The sequence below is a fragment of the Pinus tabuliformis genome, chromosome 5_2 (assembly GCF_031772625.1).
Source record: "Pinus tabuliformis cultivar Carrire ecotype Pingquan chromosome 5_2, CPIR1, whole genome shotgun sequence".
NCBI lineage: Eukaryota > Viridiplantae > Streptophyta > Pinopsida > Pinales > Pinaceae > Pinus > Pinus tabuliformis.
In genome coordinates, this window is record NC_142306.1 from 562,954,670 (window position 1) to 562,974,831 (window position 20,162).

Below are 20,162 nucleotides of genomic sequence, written 5' to 3' on the forward strand. Positions count from 1 at the left end.
TCTCCTCTGGATACATTGGATCATTGGTTGATTGATAGTGGAGCCTTAAGTCACTTCACTGGGTACAATGAGGCCCTCTCAAATTTGGTTGAAAGGAGGACTAACTTGCAAATCATACTTGGCGGTAATGCCACCTATCCCGTGAAAGGAATAGGTACCGTCACTCTTCACTTGAATCAAGGTCAAACCATTCATCTACAAGAAGTATTGTATGTGCCCGATTTGAAGAAGAACCTAGTATCTATTTCTGCAATGGAAGATAAAGGCTTCATGGTAGAATTCATTGATGGAAAGGCGTCTTCGGCAAAGAAACCCTAAAGATGCATTTACACTTGGCTTTAGGTTTGATGGTCTTTATCAAGTTAGAGGACATCCGCTGGGAGCCATGTCTTGCAACACTTCTCTTCAATCCGAATTGTGGCACAAGAGATTTGCCCACCTTCATTACAAAGCCTTACTTCGAGTAAGGAAGAAGGTCACAAGTATGCCTAATTTCAATATGAATCATGAAGGTGTTTGTCAGGATTGTGCAACTGGGACACTTACAAGGGGACCATTCCCCTCAAGCAAAAGTCAAACTTCTGATATTCTTCAACTGATCCATTCTGACCTATCTAGTATGTTGCCCGTAACATCATTAGGAGGATACTTATATTATGCTATCTTTATGGATGACTTCTCTCATAAAACATGGATCTATTTCTTGAAGAAGACAAGTTAAGTATTCAAATGGTTATGTGCTTTCGAAGCCTTGGTGGAGAATCAAACAAGGAAGAAGATAAAAATATTAAGGACCAACAATGGAACCGAATATGAATCAAAAGAATTCAATGACTTTTGTAAAGAAGTTGGCATTAAGAGGAAGACAACCGTTGCATACACTCCTAAGCAAAATGGAGTTGCTCAAAGAAAGAATCGAATGATCATGGAAGCAACTCATACCATGCTTCATGATCTAGGTCTACCGAAGTTCTTATGGGGAGAAGCTACAAATACTGTCGTATATGTTCAAAATAGGTGTCCACATCAAGCATTAAATTTCAAAACTCCTGAAGAAGTTTTCACTGGTAAGAAACCTGATGTTTCTCATTTTACAATATTTGGTTGTCCCATGTATTTTCTTGTGCCTAAAGAAAAGAGAAACAAGATAGGAGCATGCGGGAAGGAACTTTTGTGGGCTATAGTGAAAACTCAAAGGCATATAGAATCTATGTGCATGGTCAACAAGATGTGGAAGTAAGCCATGATGTTACATTTGATGAAGATACTACTCTCAGGAAAGCTAGAGATCTCCCCATTTCAAGAAAAGAGAAAGATGATACTACAGGAAAGCAGGATTAACCTTCATCCCATGAGCCTATGCTCGATGTTGAAGCTCTGATAGATCCCATTGATCCTCCTCCTAATGATCCCTCTACCTCAAGAAAAAGATCGTTGTGGCTCAAAGACACTCTCGAAAATGCTAAAAAGCATATTGCTCCAAGAGGGACATTTCGTGAAAGTAAGAAGCCCACCATGTATCAAGGTTACCTTGCTGCTATGAGTACTATTGTTCAATTTGAGCCTTGTACGTTCGAAGAAGCCATGAAATACCAAGTATGGAAAGATGCGATGAATGAGGAGTACAAATCCATCGTGAAGAATGATGTTTGGGATGTAGTTCCTAGACCCATGGACAAGTTTGTGGTCACCTCTAAATGGCTTTATGTTAAATTAGCAACTAGGGGCAAACTCCATGTGGGTCGGCTTATTTATGGCAGCTGATATTTTTATTGGATCCCTCTCGTCGAGAGGTGTAGGATTGATCCAAAGATCGTCCGATTCCGATAAGTATTTATGGAGATATGAATTTATTTTGTTTATGTAATTATAGTCAAGCCGACCAGTTCTTATGTAGGCTCTAGAAGCCCAGTCGACGTGTCTATTCAACCTCCTCGTTTTTAGTATAAATAGAGGAGGATTTGAAGTCATTTGAGAACACTCTTCATATGATCTCTCTTCTCCACTTGTTTGGGTTGTCCTCTCTCAAGGAGGACGTAGTGGAAAGGGTTTTCTATGAGAGCCCTAGACGCAGTCAACTAAGGTCACTTAGCCGCAGTTGAAAGGAGAGACACCTGTACGCAGTTGAAGAAGATCTGGCCGCAGTAAAGGAGGCTTCATACGCAGCTAAAGGGAAGGCCCTATCCGCAACAAAGGAAGGCTTGGGTAAGGCTAGATCCACAGCCATTGAGGAGACCCTAATACGCAGCAAAAGATGATGCCCTAACCACAGTAAGCCGCAGGCTTATAAGGATGATCCACGCAGCAAACAGAGACCTTATACGTTGTTCATGGTTAGACCTTATACGTTGATCATGGAGACCTTATACGCAGTTCTTGAAGGCTCTTATACGCAGGTCATATCATTGTTAAGAAGAGGCCTAATCCGCAGAAAAGGAACTCGAACTTCTTACCTTAGATTGGGCTGCAGGCAGAGGACACTTCAGCGTGGGAAAGAGGCAGCGTAGGAGCCTTTTGGAGCTGTATTGAAGTCTGTTCTCACTTGCTGGGAGGCCGAGTTAGGTAAGGAGTAGGGCAGGTCTGTTGTGGCACGTTGAAAGGGTAAGAGAACTCTGTTTGGGCAGAACGTAAGTTACAGGTAGGCTGTGTGGTAGGCCGCAGGCCATACCACCACAGCTAAACACTTGCGTGGGTCTGTTTTGGGGCTGTATTGTGCCCTAATCTCCAGCGTAGAAGTAGAGGGATCACACTAAGGTGGGCCGCAGGTATTGAAGGCTGTTTGAGGACTGTTCATGGACTGTTCATGGACTGTTTGAGGGCTGTTGCAGTGTGCTAAAGTGCCCTAACCAGGAACAGTCAAGGGCAGTGTGGGACAACAGATTTGGAGGCAAGGTTGTTGTGTATTGAGTCAATGTGTAGACCTTACTTGCTGTTGGGCTAAGCCACAGGCCATAGCCAGCAGCATAGATTGTGTTAAGGGTTGCGCAAATCAGTCTTGCAAGTATGGCAGTACTGAAACCTCAACTTGGAGCATGACTGAATAAAGGAAGAGAACTGAAGTTTGATGCACCAGCTCATATAGCAACGACAGCTAGTACTGCTGGAGAAGGACATCATTCTGGAAGATGTAGCATGATTGGATGCAGTACGGTGATGAAATCACCTTGAAGAAATATGTCGTCACCTAAGTTTAGATCTGCAGTCCTTGTCATCAAAGATTCAGATCTGCAACCTCATTATATCATCTTCATGATGAAGATCTCTTCTCTTATCTTGTCAAGTCAAAGTTTTGACTTATGATGTATATGTACTCTCTCTCTCTCTCTGCTGAACTTTGAAGATAAAAGAAGATTTGATCAAAGGGTTTCCCCACACATTGTGGGGTTTGTCCCTGGCTCGTGCCACATCTTGTGTCCTCTTGTCTTGGCTTGTCTTCTGTGTTTTATATTTATGTTCTATCTGCAATTTATCGTAATGCTGATGTGATTGCTAACTGTGAAAATTTAAATAAATTGCTCTAGCATAGAACATACCAAAACTTAACATGGTATCAGAGCTGAGGTGAAGACAATGCCCAAGCAAGAGTGAAAGAGCAATCACCGAAGACAGTTGGGACAAGACAGAAGGAACAATGGGTTCCTCATAATTCACCTAGGGTGAAGTCAAAGCAGATAATGTTATCAGAATGGCGCAGTGGAAGATTCTGATGGTCCATCTTAAGATCACTTCATTGGGAAGTTCGGATCTAAGGGTGGAAGGAAAGGCGGATGCCTTGTTGAAATAAGTTCAGCCGTTATGCGAAGGAGTGTCTGAATGGCAGAGACACATCTCTTGATGAAGATAACAATCATTCCTGGGACATCTTCCATGATCAAAAGAATGACTGGTAATGCAGGTCATCAAGGAAATGGTCGACTCTTCCTCAAAAGCAAGGAACCCCTGAATCTCTTTTATGTACCTGATCGAACCTGATGTCCATCTCGGAAATGGAAGTCAAAGGTTGCAGGGTGGCACTTATCGATGGAAAGGTACGTGTTTGAAAATAGATCTTTTAAAGATGTTTTTGAGTTCAGGGTTGTATCAAGTTGCAGGAAGTCCACTGGGGACCATGTCCATTGACTCAGCACCGGAGGTCTATGAGTCAGATGGTGACTAGGATGCCTGAATTCAAAAAGAAGCATGAAGGTACATGTACTGAAGGAAAATATTATAAGGGGACCATTCCCCTCATGCAGCAGGTTCACAGGTTTGGAACAACCCGAGGAGTTTGAGAATCATGATCAAGGAATCTCATGTATACAGGTGGAAGAAGTCCCTCTATGGCTTGAAGAAAAACACCTCGGGCATAATATGAGAGGATTGATAGCTATCTAATGCAGCTGAGATTCACTAGGAGTGAAAGCGATCCAAACCATTACTCGAAGGTTGTGGATGATAAACCTCTCATACCGGCACCTATGTCTGACAGGTGCGGACCCTCTCATTTATAGGAGACAGAGGGAGTTGGATTCTGAATGTGGGAAGATAAGATGCAAGCTTGTGACTGCCTCGGGGATCTTAACTTTCAGAAGTTATATGGTAATGATGTCGGACCAGATTTGGGAAATGCCTCTGAGTTTCATAAACTCATTCGCATTGATGTTCTTGGAGAACCTCCGTCCGGACATCTGTGTTGCAGTTAGCATGGTGAGCTCATATTTGGTTGAGCCTCACTAGATTGGTGCCAAGAATCTTCTAAGATATCTTCAGGGCACAATCTCTCATGAATTGAGATACACTGCCGGAAATATGAAACCGCATGATTATTCGAATGATGAGTGGGCAGGAAGTATGGAGGATCACTAGAGCACTTCTCAGTGCTGTATGGAATCTGCCTTGATATCCTGGATGAGCAGGAAGCAGAAGTCGGTGACTCTGAGCACCACCAAGGCAGAATACATTGCTGATAGTATGGCCTTCTGTGAGGCAGTCTGGTTGCTGAAGCTCTTCAGTGAGCTGTTTGTACACATCATGAATACCACTGTGAATCTCTGTGACAACCAGAGATGGGATTCGATTATTGAGGAATCCCGTATTTGACAATTGCTCCAACAGATAGACATTAATTACTGCCTTATCTGGGATATGGTAAGTCGATGATCAAGGAGGCTCCATCACACTGAGATGATGTACAGGACAGAGCCCTAAGGAAAGATCAAATTTGTGATTTTCCCGTACGACTTGGAGTCGTCGAGAGACCTTTGTAAAAGGGTCCTGCATGCTGCATACATTGAGCTCTAGGAGCTTTGGGGGGCTTCCAGTTCTATTGGAGCAACATACGACCACAGGGTGACTCACCCTCCCCTGGTGGTGCGCACTGAAACAAGATGATTCGCTCTCTTGTGGGACAAGATGATTCGCTCTCTTGTGTAGCAGGATTGATGTGTTCTCCTGTGAGGCCTGGATTGATGTGTTCTCCATGGCAGCCTGGATTGATGTGTTCTCCATGGCGATTGTAGCAAGATTGATGTGTTCTCCTGTGAGGACAGGATTGATTAAGTTCTCCTGTCGAGGCTTCCTACCCATGCAGTTTGGGACTCATGGGAAGTACCTCTCATCTGATCAATGAGCAGGGAAATGAAGTTAGGGACCATAGTAATACCGATGGACGCATCGTTGTATCTACCGTACTCCCTGCGCTAGGATGTCCTCCATTGATCTGGGATCAATGATACTGGTCTGGGACCAGTGGTAAGAGTTGTACATGCTATGACGCTGACTTTGGGTCGGCTGAGATTGGTTTGGGACCAATGGTACATACTCCGAGACTGACTTCGTGTCAGTGCAGCACTGGTTTGGGACCAGTGAGAGTGGTACATACTATGACACTGACTTCGGGTCGGTTGAGACTGGTCTGGGACCAGTGGTACACTCTCTGAGACTGCGATACTGGTCTGGGACCAGTGGTAGGAGTGGTACTTACTATGAAGCTGACTTCGGGTCAGTTGAGACTGGTCTGGGACTAGTGGTATGCACTCTGAGACTGACTTCAGGTCAGTGGAGAATGATATGACTCATTCTCGATCAATTCTTCTTCTTCATAGTTCAGCAGAGATGAGCAGAGCAGAGCTGAGCTGAGCAGAGCCAGCAACGCTGAGCAGAGCAGAGCCAGCAGCGCTGAGCAGAGCAGAGCAAAGCCAGCAGAGCTGAGTAAAGCTTAGCAGAGTTGGGCAGAACAGTGCAGGGCACTGATGGCAGAGACAGTACAGTCATACACATGGATCAGCGGATGGAGATCTCCCTAGTTGAGAGGGGGTGTTAAATTGGCAACTAGGGGCAAACTCCATGTGGGTCGGCTTATTTATGGCAGTTGATATTTTTATTGGATCCCTCTTCGTCGAGAGGTGTAGGATTGATCCAAAGATCATCCGATTCCGATAAGTATTTATGGAGATATGAATTTATTTTGTTTATGTAATTATAGTCAAGCCGACCAGTTCTTATGTAGGCTCTAGAAGCCCAGTCGACGTGTCTATTCAACCTCCTCGTTTTTAGTATAAATAGAGGAGGATTTGAAGTCATTTGAGAACACTCTTCATATGATCTCTCTTCTCCACTTGTTTGGGTTGTCCTCTCTCAAGGAGGACGTAGTGGAAAGGGTTTTCTATGAGAGCCCTAGACGCAGTCAACTAAGTTCACTTAGCCGCAGTTGAAAGGAGAGACACCTGTACGCAGTTGAAGAAGATCTGGCCGCAGTAAAGGAGGCCGCATACGCAGCTAAAGGGAAGGCCCTATCCGCAACAAAGGATGGCTTGGGTAAGGCTAGATCCACAGCCATTGAGGAGACCCTAATACGCAGCAAAAGATGATGCCCTAACCACAGTAAGCCGCAGGCTTATAAGGATGATCCACACAGCAAACAGAGACCTTATACGCTGTTCATGGTTAGACCTTATACGTTGATCATGGAGACCTTATACGCAGTTCTTGAAGGCTCTTATACGCAGGTCATATCATTGTTAAGAAGAGGCCTAATCCGCAGAAAAGGAACTCGAACTTCTTACCTTAGATTGGGCTTCAGGCAGAGGACACTTCAGCGTGGGAAAGAGGCAGCGTAGGAGCCTTTTGGAGCTGTATTGAAGTCTGTTCTCACTTGCTGGGAGGCCGAGTTAGGTAAGGAGTAGGGCAGGTCTGTTGTGGCACGTTGAAAGGGTAAGAGAACTCTGTTTGGGTAGAACGTAAGTTGCAGGTAGGCTGTGTGGTAGGCCGCAGGCCATACCACCACAGCTAAACACTTGCGTGGGTCTGTTTTGGGGCTGTATTGTGCCCTAATCTCCAGCGTAGAAGTAGAGGGATCACACTAAGGTGGGCCGCAGGTATTGAACGCTGTTTGAGGATTGTTCATGGACTGTTTGAGGGTTGTTGCAGTGTGCTAAAGTGCCCTAACCAGGAACAGTCAAGGGCAGTGTGGGACAACAGATTTGGAGGCAAGGTTGTTGTGTATTGAGTCAATGTGTAGACCTTACTTGCTGCTGGGCTAAGCCACAGGCCATAGCCAGCAGCATAGATTGTGTTAAGGGTTGCGCAAATCAGTCTTGCAAGTATGGCAGTACTGAAACCTCAACTTGGAGCATGACTGAATAAAGGAAGAGAACTGAAGTTTGATGCACCAGCTCATATAGCAGCGACAGCTAGTACTGCCGGAGAAGGACAGCATTCTGGAAGATGTAGCATGATTGGATGCAGCATGGTTGGATGCAGTACGGTGATGAAATCACCTTGAAGAAATATGTCGTCACCTAAGTTTAGATCTGCAGTCCTTGTCATCAGATCTGCAACCTCATTATATCATCTTCATGATGAAGATCTCTTCTCTTATCTTGTCAAGTCAAAGTTTTGACTTATGATGTATATGTACTCTCTCTCTCTCTCTGCTGAACTTTGAAGATAAAAGAAGATTTGATCAAAGGGTTTCCCCACACATTGTGGGGTTTGTCCCTGGCTCGCGCCACATCTTGTGTCCTCTTGTCTTGGCTTGTCTTCTGTGTTTTATATTTATGTTCTATCTGCAATTTATCGTAATGCTGATGTGATTGTTAACTGTGAAAATTTAAATAAATTGCTCTAACATAGAACATACCAAAACTTAACACTTTACAAAATCAAACACGGCGCTGATGGGAGTGCCGAAAAATACAAGGCCAAGTTCATTGCTCAAGGCTTCTCTCAAAAAGGAAGGGATGGACTATGATGAGATATTTGCACCAGTTGCCCGATATACTACTATCCGTTTGATTATTGCTCTTGCTACCTCTCAAGGATTGAGCCAACACCATATGGATGTTAAGACTGCTTTCTGACATGGCTCAATTAAGGAAGTCCTCTATGGGTTGAAGCAAGCCCCCAAGGCTTGGTATGAGAGGATTGATAGCTATCTTATGAAGTTGGGATTCACAAGGAGTGAACCTGACCCTAACCTATATTTAAAGGTTGAGAACAACATGCGTCTCATTCTGGTCCTTTATGTGGATGATCTCTTTCTGACAAGTGCAGACCCTCTCATTTATCAATGCAAGAGGGAGTTGGCTTCCGAGTTCGAGATGAAGGACCTAGGACTAATGCACTACTTCTTAGGCCTGAAGTTATGGCAAAAGCCAAGTGAGATTTTCCTTTCTCAAGGAAAATATATTGTGAAGCTACTCGAGAAATGTGGGATGGTTGCAAGTCCATGTCTACTCCAATGGAACTCAACTTCAAGAAGCTATGTGGAAGTGTTGCTAGGCCCGAATTGGCAAATCCTTCTAAATATAGACAACTTGTGGGGGGCCTGATGTTCTTGGTAAACTCTCGTCCTTATATATGCTTCGTCATGAACACGTTGAGTCAATTTATGGTCGAACCTCATCACATATATTGGATTGCTACTAAGAATCTCTTAAGATATCCTTGGGGCACAATCTCTTATGGTTTGAGATACAATGTCAGGAATTTGAGGTTGCATGGATATTCAAATGCTGACTGGGCTAGCAGTGTCATGGATCGTAAGAGCACATCAAGATGTTGCTTCTCATTGGGCTCTGCTTCAATTTCTTGGATGAGCATGAAGCAGAAATCGGTTGCACTAAGCACCGTTGAGAACGATACATTGCAACTAATATGGCCTGTTGTGAAGTTGTTTGGTTGAAGAAGCTCTTTAATGAGCTATTTGAGCACATGCTAGATACCACCGTGATCTTCTGCGACAACCAGAGTGGGATTCGCCTTTCAAAGAATCCTGTGTTCCACGAATGCTCCAAGCACATTGATAGCAGGTACCACTTTATTCGGGATATGGTACAATGGGGAGCAATAAAGCTCTGACACATCAAGACTAATGATCGTAGATATCCTCCTGAAGCATTTGGGGAAGGTCAAATTCTTAACCTTCCGAGAGAGACTTGGAGTCGTGGAAAGACCCTCCCATGAGGGTCGGCTTGAGTTGGACACTGAGCTCTGTGAGCTCCTAGGGACTTGGGTTACTTCTTGGAGCTATGAGTAACCATAGGGTGAGTGGTTCACCTTTCCCTATATGGTGTGTTGTGTACAAGGTGAGTGGTTCACCTTCCCTTGAGATACCCCATGGTGGCGTGTGTAGGGTGAGTGGTTCACCTTCCCCTACGATCGACATATACATAGGATGAGTGGTTCACCTTCTCCTATGGCATATGGGCAAGATGAGTGGTTCACCTTCTCCTGCTAATGCCCCAGCATGCATCCTACCCATGTAATTCAAAACTCATGGGAAGTAACTCTCATCTGGCCAATGAGTTGGGAAATGTTGATAAGGACCATAGCACTACCGATGGACGCATCATATACTACCATACTCCCTATGTCTAAGATGCGTGGTGTTCAACAACTTGATCTGGGATCATTTGAGGTTCTACCTTTGGACTGACTTTTGTATTCTTCATTATTACTTCATGGTTCAGCAGAGCAGCCATGAGATGACAAAGACGGTAAATGACAACAGGATGGCATGATGTCAACAGATGGATTGGCAGGTGGAATTCTCCCTAATTGAGAGAGAGTGTTAAAATTGGCAACTAGGGCCAAATTCCACCTTGGGACAGCTCATTTGATGGATATGATGATTGGATTGGATTCCTCTTTTCGAGATGTCCAAGGTTGATATAAAGATCATCTCATTCGGACAAGCAAAAATGTGATTTTGCATTTATGTGCTCACATGTGCCAATTGTTCAAGTCGGCCTCATCATCATGTCGGCTCAAAAAGCCCAATGGATGTATCTCTTCACCCACAACGAATTGTATAAATACAAGAGACCTCACACCTCATTTGGCACATTTATCACTCACACATTCTTCTCTCTTCATCTGATTAGTTCGTACAACATTGGGAAGCAAGGAGTCCAAGATTCTAAACAGAATTGCAGACCATTTCAGAGTTCTGGGACAAGTTTGACCAGTGTTGACCAAGGACTTGCTAACCGAGTTTGACTGTGTTTTTGGGGTCAAAGGTTTGATTTTTCTAGGCCACATCTTTGGGCACAAAAATCAAGAAATTTTGGGTTGTTTGACCCATTGGCTAGTCATCCTCAACTCATTAATTAGGCCATCCATCCATCCAATTGGTTCACTGTTGTTTGACCACAGAAAAATTACAATCGTTTTCTCTCTCCTTTGACTGAGTTTGATTGACCTATTTTGGGCTAAATTTATGCTCTTGATCAGGCCGAGTTTGACTAAGGAAGGCCGAGTTGCTTTGAGGATGGTTTGGTGTTATTTTGACTAGCATTGACTTTCTGGTTAGGGCTAAACTTTGACTACATATGGCTACAAATATTTACAAGGTTGTTTTGACTTTGTATTAGGCAAGTCAATTTGACATTTGGACTCTCTCTCTCTGCTAAACTTTTGATTTAATAATAAGAAGAATTGATCAAAGGGTTTTCCCCACATTGGGATTTTTCCCTGGCATCCGCCAAATCTAGTGTCCTATTGTCTTGGCTTGTCTTCTACATTTAATTTTATGTTCTATCTACTTTTCTTGTCAAAGTGATAATTGTGATTGCTATTGAAATTGGAAATTGCTATTGGGCTAAGGAACATTGAAGTAAATTGTGTTAAGCATAGAACATACCATTGTTAACTAAAATTAACAATTTTTGTGTCTCATGTGCTCATGTCATGTGACTTACTTTTCGACAATGTGCAGCTATCAACAAATAATCCATAACCTCTAAACCCTAAGCCATTCTAATCTTTTTCCTTTGGTTGATAATTGAATATTGAATTCAAATCATCAATGATCATCATTAATCTAAGTGGTTAGGCATTGTTTGTTGCAATTACTTGGAAATTTCCTCATGCTAGAAATGAAACAATAACCAACCCTATAATTTTGCTCATGATGTTAAAGATGCAAAGATACAAATCTTGCAAACCCTCTTTTGTGCACAGATTAGTTTCAAAATCTATTACAGGTCTTTTTCTCTTGTGCACTTCACATCCATCCTATTGGTACTCTTGGTTACTTAGATATCTTCTCCATCTTTTGTTTGACTGGAAATTTTATCAGTTGCATGAACTGTCAATTGACAATTTAAATAAAAATCGTAAACACCAAAGATACAAGAGACCAACCAACTTCTTTGTTGACCTTAACAAATTTCTAATTCCTGTTCAATCTCTTGTGTGTATGATACCTAGATTATATTCAGATGCAGTGAATAATATTGGATAGATATACACATTTAGATTTTGTGTACCTGCACATCTTATTGACAGCTTGGTTCAAGCTTAAACATTGTCTTATTAGATCTACCATGAGCATTGATAGCATCAGTCGTAAGCATAACTTTTTTTGAGTTGTTTGGCCCAACATTTGTTCCTTTCTTTGATGTGCATTAACAGTATTCTTCAATATCAAATCTATGAAGGTACTGAATAGACAGTTGTTAAAATTGGCAACTAGGGCCAAATTCCACTATTGGAGAACTCATTTGATGGAGATGATTATTGCATTGAATTCCTCTTTTCGAGGAGACCAAAATCGATCCAAAGATCATCAAATTTGGATAAGCAGAAATGTGTTTTTGAATTTATACCCACACATGCAAATTGTCAAGGTCGGCCACATCTTCATGTAGGTTCATGATGCCCAAGAGGCATGTCACTTCACCCTCAACGATTTGTATAAATAAGAGAGACCTCCAACCTCATTTGGAACCTCACTCACTCACACATCCTTCTCTCTCCTCATCTGATTGGTTCGTACAACTTATTGGGTATCTCTTTTCCTCACATGTGTGGCAGCAAAAGGACGAATTGCAAGACAAATTACAAGGCCAAAATTTCAGAGACTGTTGCAAGTTTGACCAGCATTGACCAAGGGTGGTTAGACCTCCTTTGACTACAGTTTTTGTACCAAAATTTCAATTTTGGTAGGCCGCATCTATTGGCTCAAGAAGCGAGGCATCTTGTTGACTTTGACCGTAAACCAATCGCAGGGTTGACCACAGACCTGACCATAAAGTTGACCATAGAGTTTGAACAAGTTTAACTATTGTTTTCATGATTGTTTTGGGTTGACTTTGACCACTTCAGAAGGCCGAGTTTGACTGCCTCTGAACAAGCTCCATAGAGGACTATTTGCTACTGCATTGACTATCATTGACTTTCTGGTTAGGGCAGAATTTAACTGTTGTTGACTACGATTTGACAGGGTTGTTTTGACTGTTATTTGGCAAGTCAATTTTGACTTTTGTACTCTCTCTCTGTGTTAAACATTTGATATAATAATAAGAAGAATTGATCAAAGGGTATTCCTCATCTTGGGGTTTTTCCTAGCATCCGCCAAATCTGGTGTCCTCTTGTCTTGGCTTGTCTTCTGCATATATGTTTGATGTTCTTTCATCAGTCGCTGTCATATGATAATGGTTAATGTGATTGCTATGGATTAATGAAATTAATAATGGGCTAATAGATTAATGAAGTAACTGATCTAAGCAAAGAACATGTTAACTCAAAAATTGTCAACAGTCAAGTCCATTATAATGGTTATCAATAGTCAATATTACAACCAACCCCCAAGAAAGGCCATAATGACAAATACGAAAAAGATAAGCAAGACAATACAAAGGACAATGGAAGGAGAAGGACCATGTAAAGGCAATCCATTCCCAAGCAAAGGAGAGGACAATTCAGAGGTGGGAAGGATCAAGGCAACTCAATCAGGAGAAAGGCAGGGGTTCCCATGACAAGATGGCCTCTGGCTAGCAATAGCCATGATTTGATGGAATTTTTTTTATCTCCGAGGTATTGGACAGTAAACCAGAAGAGGTGTCCCTCTTCTATCAAATGTGATATTAGGTATGCAACTCACAATCTTTCAACAAATGATGCATGAATACTTTGACAATACGAGATGGGGAAAAGGCTGAGGAATTAAGCAAGCCCCCTAAGTGACAACCAGCATCAGATTCAACAGAAAATGCCTCAAAAAGGAAGAAAACGGGCAAGATGAAAAAACTCAGTTCTCTTAAGGACAAAGGGCAATCCAACTGGAAAGAGGCATCTCCAATCAAAAGCAGATGAGCAGAGTGAAAAGTGGCATGAAAAACCATTACAGTTACAATGAAATTGTCAACAGAAACAGGGCAACTTACAACGCTTGCCAGACCTCACTGATTAAGGAGAAAGTGGAAGAATTGAGAAAGATGGGAGCAGAGGTCAATGCACTCTGGGGGTAGTTGACAGTCCTTCCACCTTCTCACCTCTGGACCCAAGCACAACTAGAGCCAGAGGTGTGTTTAATTAAGCCTTAGGACGGCAGTGGTCTCTGAGTGTGCCATTAGAAATGAAATTGCAAGAAGTGTACACAGAGTGATCTCAGAATGCACCATTAGAGATGCAATTGCAAGCAGTTGACAATAGGAATTGTTAAAAACAATTCTGACATTACCCATGAATTCACATGTAAAGTGCCCTATTCCAGAGAGCCAAGACAACGGAATACATCAAATTCACTTGCATTAGATATTCGAAAGCAAAAAGCAGAACTTCCAGAATCCAAGGTATTCTATCTTCTCTTACATATTTACTGTTCTCTAATCAACATAACAAAAAATTAACCGTCATCCACAAAGTTCCACATCTGCATGCCAACTGTAAGCCTGTGTATTTTTTGGGGATCAACGGAGACAAAATCATGTGACATTTGTGAGGCAGTAAGAGAAACTGGCATTATAATGTTATGCACCAAGACCAAGTGTGGATACTTTAAGATAAGGCTGGGATGTCCGTGATCTTCACAAATAGAACATGATAGACAAAAGTTAAAACTAATAGAATATCGCCTGAAAATTGGAAGTCCAAAACAGTCAGGCGCAAAGGAAAAATTTGAAAGTCCATTTTCCACTAGCCCTTTTACATGACGATTTTGAAATTTTATAGTTCTCTGAACTTTCGCAAGGAGCAAAAAAACAAAGCACTGTGTAATAAGAGAGGGAAATTTAACAAATACGTCGTGTCATTTCCCATTTACACATATTAGGGGAATGTTAGGAATGTTAGAAGCAAAACAAATGTTTGTACCCAAAAGTCAAGGACTAGAATGAACAATATCATAAACAAAAAAAGTGCCACCAGACAACAACAGCCTTTCTTGGGACTGTGCATACAGCTTCTCCATATACCATCCAAATAGTATTTCTACGGTTGCTACAAATTACATTTGACTGACAATCTCCTGAATTTGACTACACCCACGCAGTACAACAACACAATCTTGTGACTTAGGGTCATTCTCGTGCGTACAAAACCTCCCCAACTTCCAAGACGAAGGTCGTACTGTGGGAATAGAATTTGCATTAACTAATCTGAAAGAGAAACAAGTTCCCATATTTTTGGAATAAATCTCTGCAAAATAGTGGACAGATTTACATGGTTACTGTTTCTTACCAGGAAAATTCCAAAAAGAAATCTGGAATGCGTATTTTGGTCTGGGAAGTAACTACAAAAGCTCTCTTTATAATTAGGAGTAATGCTTCTTATGAACCGTGTATGCTTGAAAATATCATTTATAACTCCAACGCTGTATTCACCGAATGGCATGTTACAAGATTGTTTATTTAAGTATGTCTTAAACATCAATAGAGTAGTGTTCTTTACCAATTCCACGACGAGAATAATTGAAGTGGGCATGATCCTAATCACTGATCATTTAAGGTTAAAGTAAGGCATATATTTTGACTTTTATTTTCCGTTTGCAGGCACAAATAGGGCAACGTTCTTTACAAGTTGAACTAGTGTGACAGTGGGCATAATGCTAATCATATACCTTTCTCCGATATTTTTAGAATTTCTAAAGATTTCCAAATCAACTCGTAAAACCTGTGAAGTTTATTTACTTTAAAACATTTAAATTTTCCTCTTCTTATAAAATTGCCGATTATCTAGTTAGACGATAGTGCAGACTGATTGTCAATATACTATACTTCCTTTCTTTCAAATAGCCAATTTTCTACTTCCAGGATTTCGCAGGCTGCCACAGCAATCAAGTATACGATATTACTAAGTGACAGTTATTGCAATTAAGCTGAAAATATGTCTCTTTAAGAATAAATAAGATGTTGTCGAATGTTAGTCGATGTTGAACCGTAAACAAAAAACTGCGGAAAAGGAATAAATTCCAATGCAGCTCCAAATATAAATCTGAAAAACCGTGCATCGAGTCCCGGCTAATGTTGACCTTCATAAAAACTGGAAACAAAAAACTGCGCAAGAGGAGCAAATTCAGTGCAGGTCAAGGGGAAAAATCACAAAACAAAGGTACCTGCCAGAAATTCTTGCCTTTTTATTAGTCGGATTAACCTCTTTTGACAGGAGAGGGTAAAGAACTCCTTACAATAATCATCTTTAAAATAAGAAATTCCGGAAAGAAATTTGGCTACACCATCGCGACTATGCGAAGTCTTCTGTCAAATTCACCCAAGGCTTCAACCCGACTTCATCCTCAAAGACTGCTTTGCCACGGGAACCACGGTTTCCATCACCTCCACTAAGAGGGAATAGCGCTTTACAAATTAACACAGACAACGCACCTCTTATTCAAACAAGGAGCATGCCAACCGGGTTCTCCCCTGTGTCATCATCGTGGCAACTGCTCCAATTTGCCACTAGACCACAGACCGACGGACAGATGTTCGTGCAATTTCATGTCTTGACGCAGATGCCAAATATTTTCACAAAGAAGATGCATTTAAGCACTTTTCAAAAGATCGATATTGGGGCAAGAAATAGTTTATCAGCCGCTATGCCACTGGAACTCGGGGTTAACAATTATTGAGACACTATCTCATCGGGATTCAGGCTGAAATGGCCTTAGAAAGCAAATCCATCTCCATATAACAATATTCAAATTATAAAAGGACTAGCTTCGAATACACCGAGAATAACCACACATGTAACAAAGCTCAGACGAAATCAACAATAGAAAATCTAACCAAGACATTATTTCTGAATCTTTCCGAACCTCTTTTGCCTACAGAGGAGATTTCTATTTTCTTACTGGAATAAGGCCTTAAAAAGACTAGAGTTAAGAATAAGAACGAGAAAAACTGAACCTACGCTTCTATCAGCAAACAGAAATTCGATGATTCGCTATTATCTTCAGGAAAAGAAGAATGATCTAACGTAAACTAAAATGCAAACCTGTCGTCAAACCAAATCGCCTGGTACTTTTCACAATATTAGACCTCCGACTCGAAGCTTTCCACTTAACTACCAATCCAGACCAAAATAGACACCGGGCCAATAGAAATTCGGACCCGGAACTTTTAAACACAAAGGAAGCCGTAATTACGCAGATTACAGAGCAAATCGCTGGACTGGAGAGGAAGAACAGATCAAATCCCGTCAACAGACATAAACTTCAAAAGAAAGCAGAAAAACCCCAAATTTCGCAACGGCTTCATCAGGAAAAGAACTCACCTCAACCGGACAGCTCCAAGTGATCGACTGAACACAATCTGAAGGCAAATCTATGCAAATGGAGACCAAATTTAAAGCCTCTAATGTCGACGGAGGAGGGTTTCAAGCGACGGTGAATCTGTTTGCACCAAAACTTCTGTCTCTAGACGCAAATTCCGCTTATCTAACTTTTGCCCAGTTTAAACCATCATTAAAACCGCGAGCCGCTACCAATCGGAAACTTCGCCTTGCCAAGAGGCGTGCCGTAGATGCTCTACGTGGCGGCGACGGAAACAATCTGTTGCGGTAAAATCTCGGTTTTCACCACGCGGGCCACGAACTTTTCCGAGGAAAACATATAAGGGAAAAAATTTGGACGGTCGGATGTCGGTCAGATCGGACGGCTGAATATACTTGCAATTAGATTGTGTGCTATTTTAGAGGTTTCTTTTGGTGGCACACTTTTTATAGATAAGAAACTAGAGAGCACAAGTTAGTTTAACAGTTTATTTTATTCCAAAAGGGATAGCTTGCGCCTAGTTTTATGCCAAAGGTAATGCTTTGCGTAGCGTGCAGGGGTCATGTACCTCTACATAATGTCTCACCCAGAGGTAAGGGATAGATTTGAGACGTATACCCATTATGTATACATCCGGAGATATTAGGTATACAGCGGAGAAACCCTAAGACATGTATAATAAATTAAAATTAAAATATTCAGTTTGTTACACTTATTATTAATAATGGAGATTTGGAATTATAAAGGGTATATTTTTAAAAATATATTGAAATAATTATTTAAGTAAAACAATATCGATCCATCGAAAACTATTTTGTTATTAATATATAAATGGATTAATTTAGTATATGTTAAGTTATTTAGATATATAAAAATTATATACATAGATTAATTTAGAATATGTTACCTTTCTTTAGAAATATAAAAAACTAATTTTTAGGGAGTTAAATACTTTACTATACATATAAAAGTTTTATATTTCTAAAAATTGATTATTTTTATTCCACTAAAAACTTTATATTTATAAAAATAAGTTATTGTTCCCATGTGTTTAATGGTTTCTCATTATACACGGTAAAAATATCATTATATATATTGTAAAATATTAAAATAATAGAATTCTAGATTATTGTTCCACTTTTAAAAACGGATTATTGTTCCTCTTCGTTTAATGGTTTTCTATTATTATATATGGTACAAATATTAAAATAAATAAATATTTTATAATTTTTAGTTTTGTAAGTATATTATAGGGTTAGATGATTGTATTATTTGGAAAAAAAAAAAAAAAAAATCTAAGTAAAACTATTCTATTAATATGAAACAAAATAAAATTATATTGAGGCACGGGCCTTAGCAGTGTTGAACATCATTTATCAAAAAATATAACTGTCTAATCTCGACTGCCCATTGATGGGGAAACCAGTGTATGAAAGCAGAAAAAACCAGGGGTTACTAGTTTTGACCAAAAATACCAGACATTGCAAAAAATAACTAGGAATGTTTTAACAAAACAAATCATAACAGAAATTATCTAGTCAGCAAAAGAACACCCAGCCAGTAGAAGGGCGACACCTGGCTGCCAAGTGTCAATCCTAGAGGTCGTATGGGGCAGGCTCTTTCTCGATAAGACACACGTACTAGTACCACTCCTCCTCCTCTGTTGACGTGCCGCTCTGAATTTCGCGAGCTGGTTGAGTGCCAGCAGAGCTCCCTGCTGCTGCATGCGGACCGGACGTGTCTCCCGCTCTGCCTCCTGGTGCCTGCGTGTCTCCAGCTCTGCCTTCAGCAACCTGCTGACTGCCAACCAACTCCTTTCCATGTGGGGTGACAACATCCTCAACCAGTTGTTGCTTGCCTGGGTCGCGAGTGCTCCTGTTCCTTTGAGCGGCCCTCTGCTGCTCACCATTGTTCTCTGGCGGAGCTTCCTGCGAGTCGTTTTCCTCAGAGAAGGTGATGGTGACTGTGGTGGTGATAACAGGCTTGTGCAGGGTGTTGTGGAAACGAAATTGAGTCATGTGGGGAGCGGGGTGAGGGGGAAGGGGAAAATTGGCCGCATGAACAGTTGTGTCCCTCCTGCCGGCACCATGGAGCCGAGCCCGACCTCTGCCACTGCGGGTATCAGGATACCGACTAGAGAAGGAGCTATGAGGATTTGAAATGTCAGGAAAAGAGGAGGGGGAGGCAGATTCTGGGCTGGGCGTAGCAGGAGGACGGATGCCTTCACCACGACTGCCCCCTCTTCTGCTACGCATTCGGTGGCAGATGCGAGCCATGGTGGTATTCGACGTAGAGCTACCAGTGGGGAGATTGGCGGAATGGCTAAGCAGGGAGTGGGCGGAGGAAGTCTGAGCTGGAGTCAGATTGCAGAGCCTGGTGTGGGAGAAATGATACCCATTACCAAGGTCTACGCAGCTGAGCAGCCAACAGCGGCTTCCCGTGACTATGCGAGAACAAGGCTCCGCTGCCTAAGGAGGGCAAATGTTGTGGAGCAGAGGAGGAAGAACAGTGTTATGGTCTGTGGAGGCCATTGCTATGAGCATGATGGAGAGATCTCGACTAGAGCACCCAATTAATGTCACCTGCAAGGCGCCATGAATTCCTTTCAGGCTGGCTTGAGAGGGGACGCAAGCAGCCATGTGGCCAGTCCTCCCGCCGCCCGTCCGTCTAATCGCCATTAATGGCATGATTATCACCCACATCCGGGTTATTACTTGGAATTATTATATTTATTTGATTTGCTTTTTAGATTTTGATGTTAAGAATTATTATATTTAATGTTTTTGTTAATATAAGATTAGGAGGTGGGTTTTTTAATTCCATTAAATATTTTTGAATAATAAAAGTAAGCGAGGAGTACAAATGTTTAATTATTTTGATTTTTACTAGATTATTTATCAAAAGTCAATTTCTCAAACCAATTTGTTTTGGGTTGATTGTTTCTTACTTTTCTTATTTTATGGTTAATGTCCAATTTCATAATAGATTTATGAGGCACCAAAATCATAATTACAATGAGCAATTTTGCTCATTTATTTGTATTTTTTTTTTTTAAGTGATGGAGTCATTTTTTTAACTTTTTGTTGTTTTTTAAGTTTTTTTTTTTTCCTTTAAAATGTGTTTTCACTTGTTAATGGTTCTTAGTTTGAGTGGTTGGATTGTGGCTTGTTATCCTATTCACTCAGATATA

The 20,162-nt window shown here is 41.3% G+C and overlaps 1 protein-coding gene across 11 annotated transcripts in view; it reads right to left on the reverse strand.

Annotated features, from left to right (window-relative positions):
* The window catches only part of LOC149160209 (E3 ubiquitin-protein ligase MBR1-like), a 92,731-nt gene extending 75,486 nt beyond the window's left edge, over positions 1-17,245 (reverse strand). For 4 of the 11 annotated variants that reach the window (XR_016261791.1, XR_016261792.1, XR_016261789.1 and 1 more), the window contains exon 1: positions 16,696-17,240. The gene's annotated coding sequence lies outside the window, so the exon portion shown is untranslated. Of the gene's footprint in view, positions 1-16,695 lie in introns of all 11 variants that reach the window. The other 7 variants (XM_089436668.1, XR_016261793.1, XM_089436669.1 and 4 more) reach the window with 7 other exon arrangements.
* Positions 17,246-20,162: the final 2,917 nt, after the last annotated feature.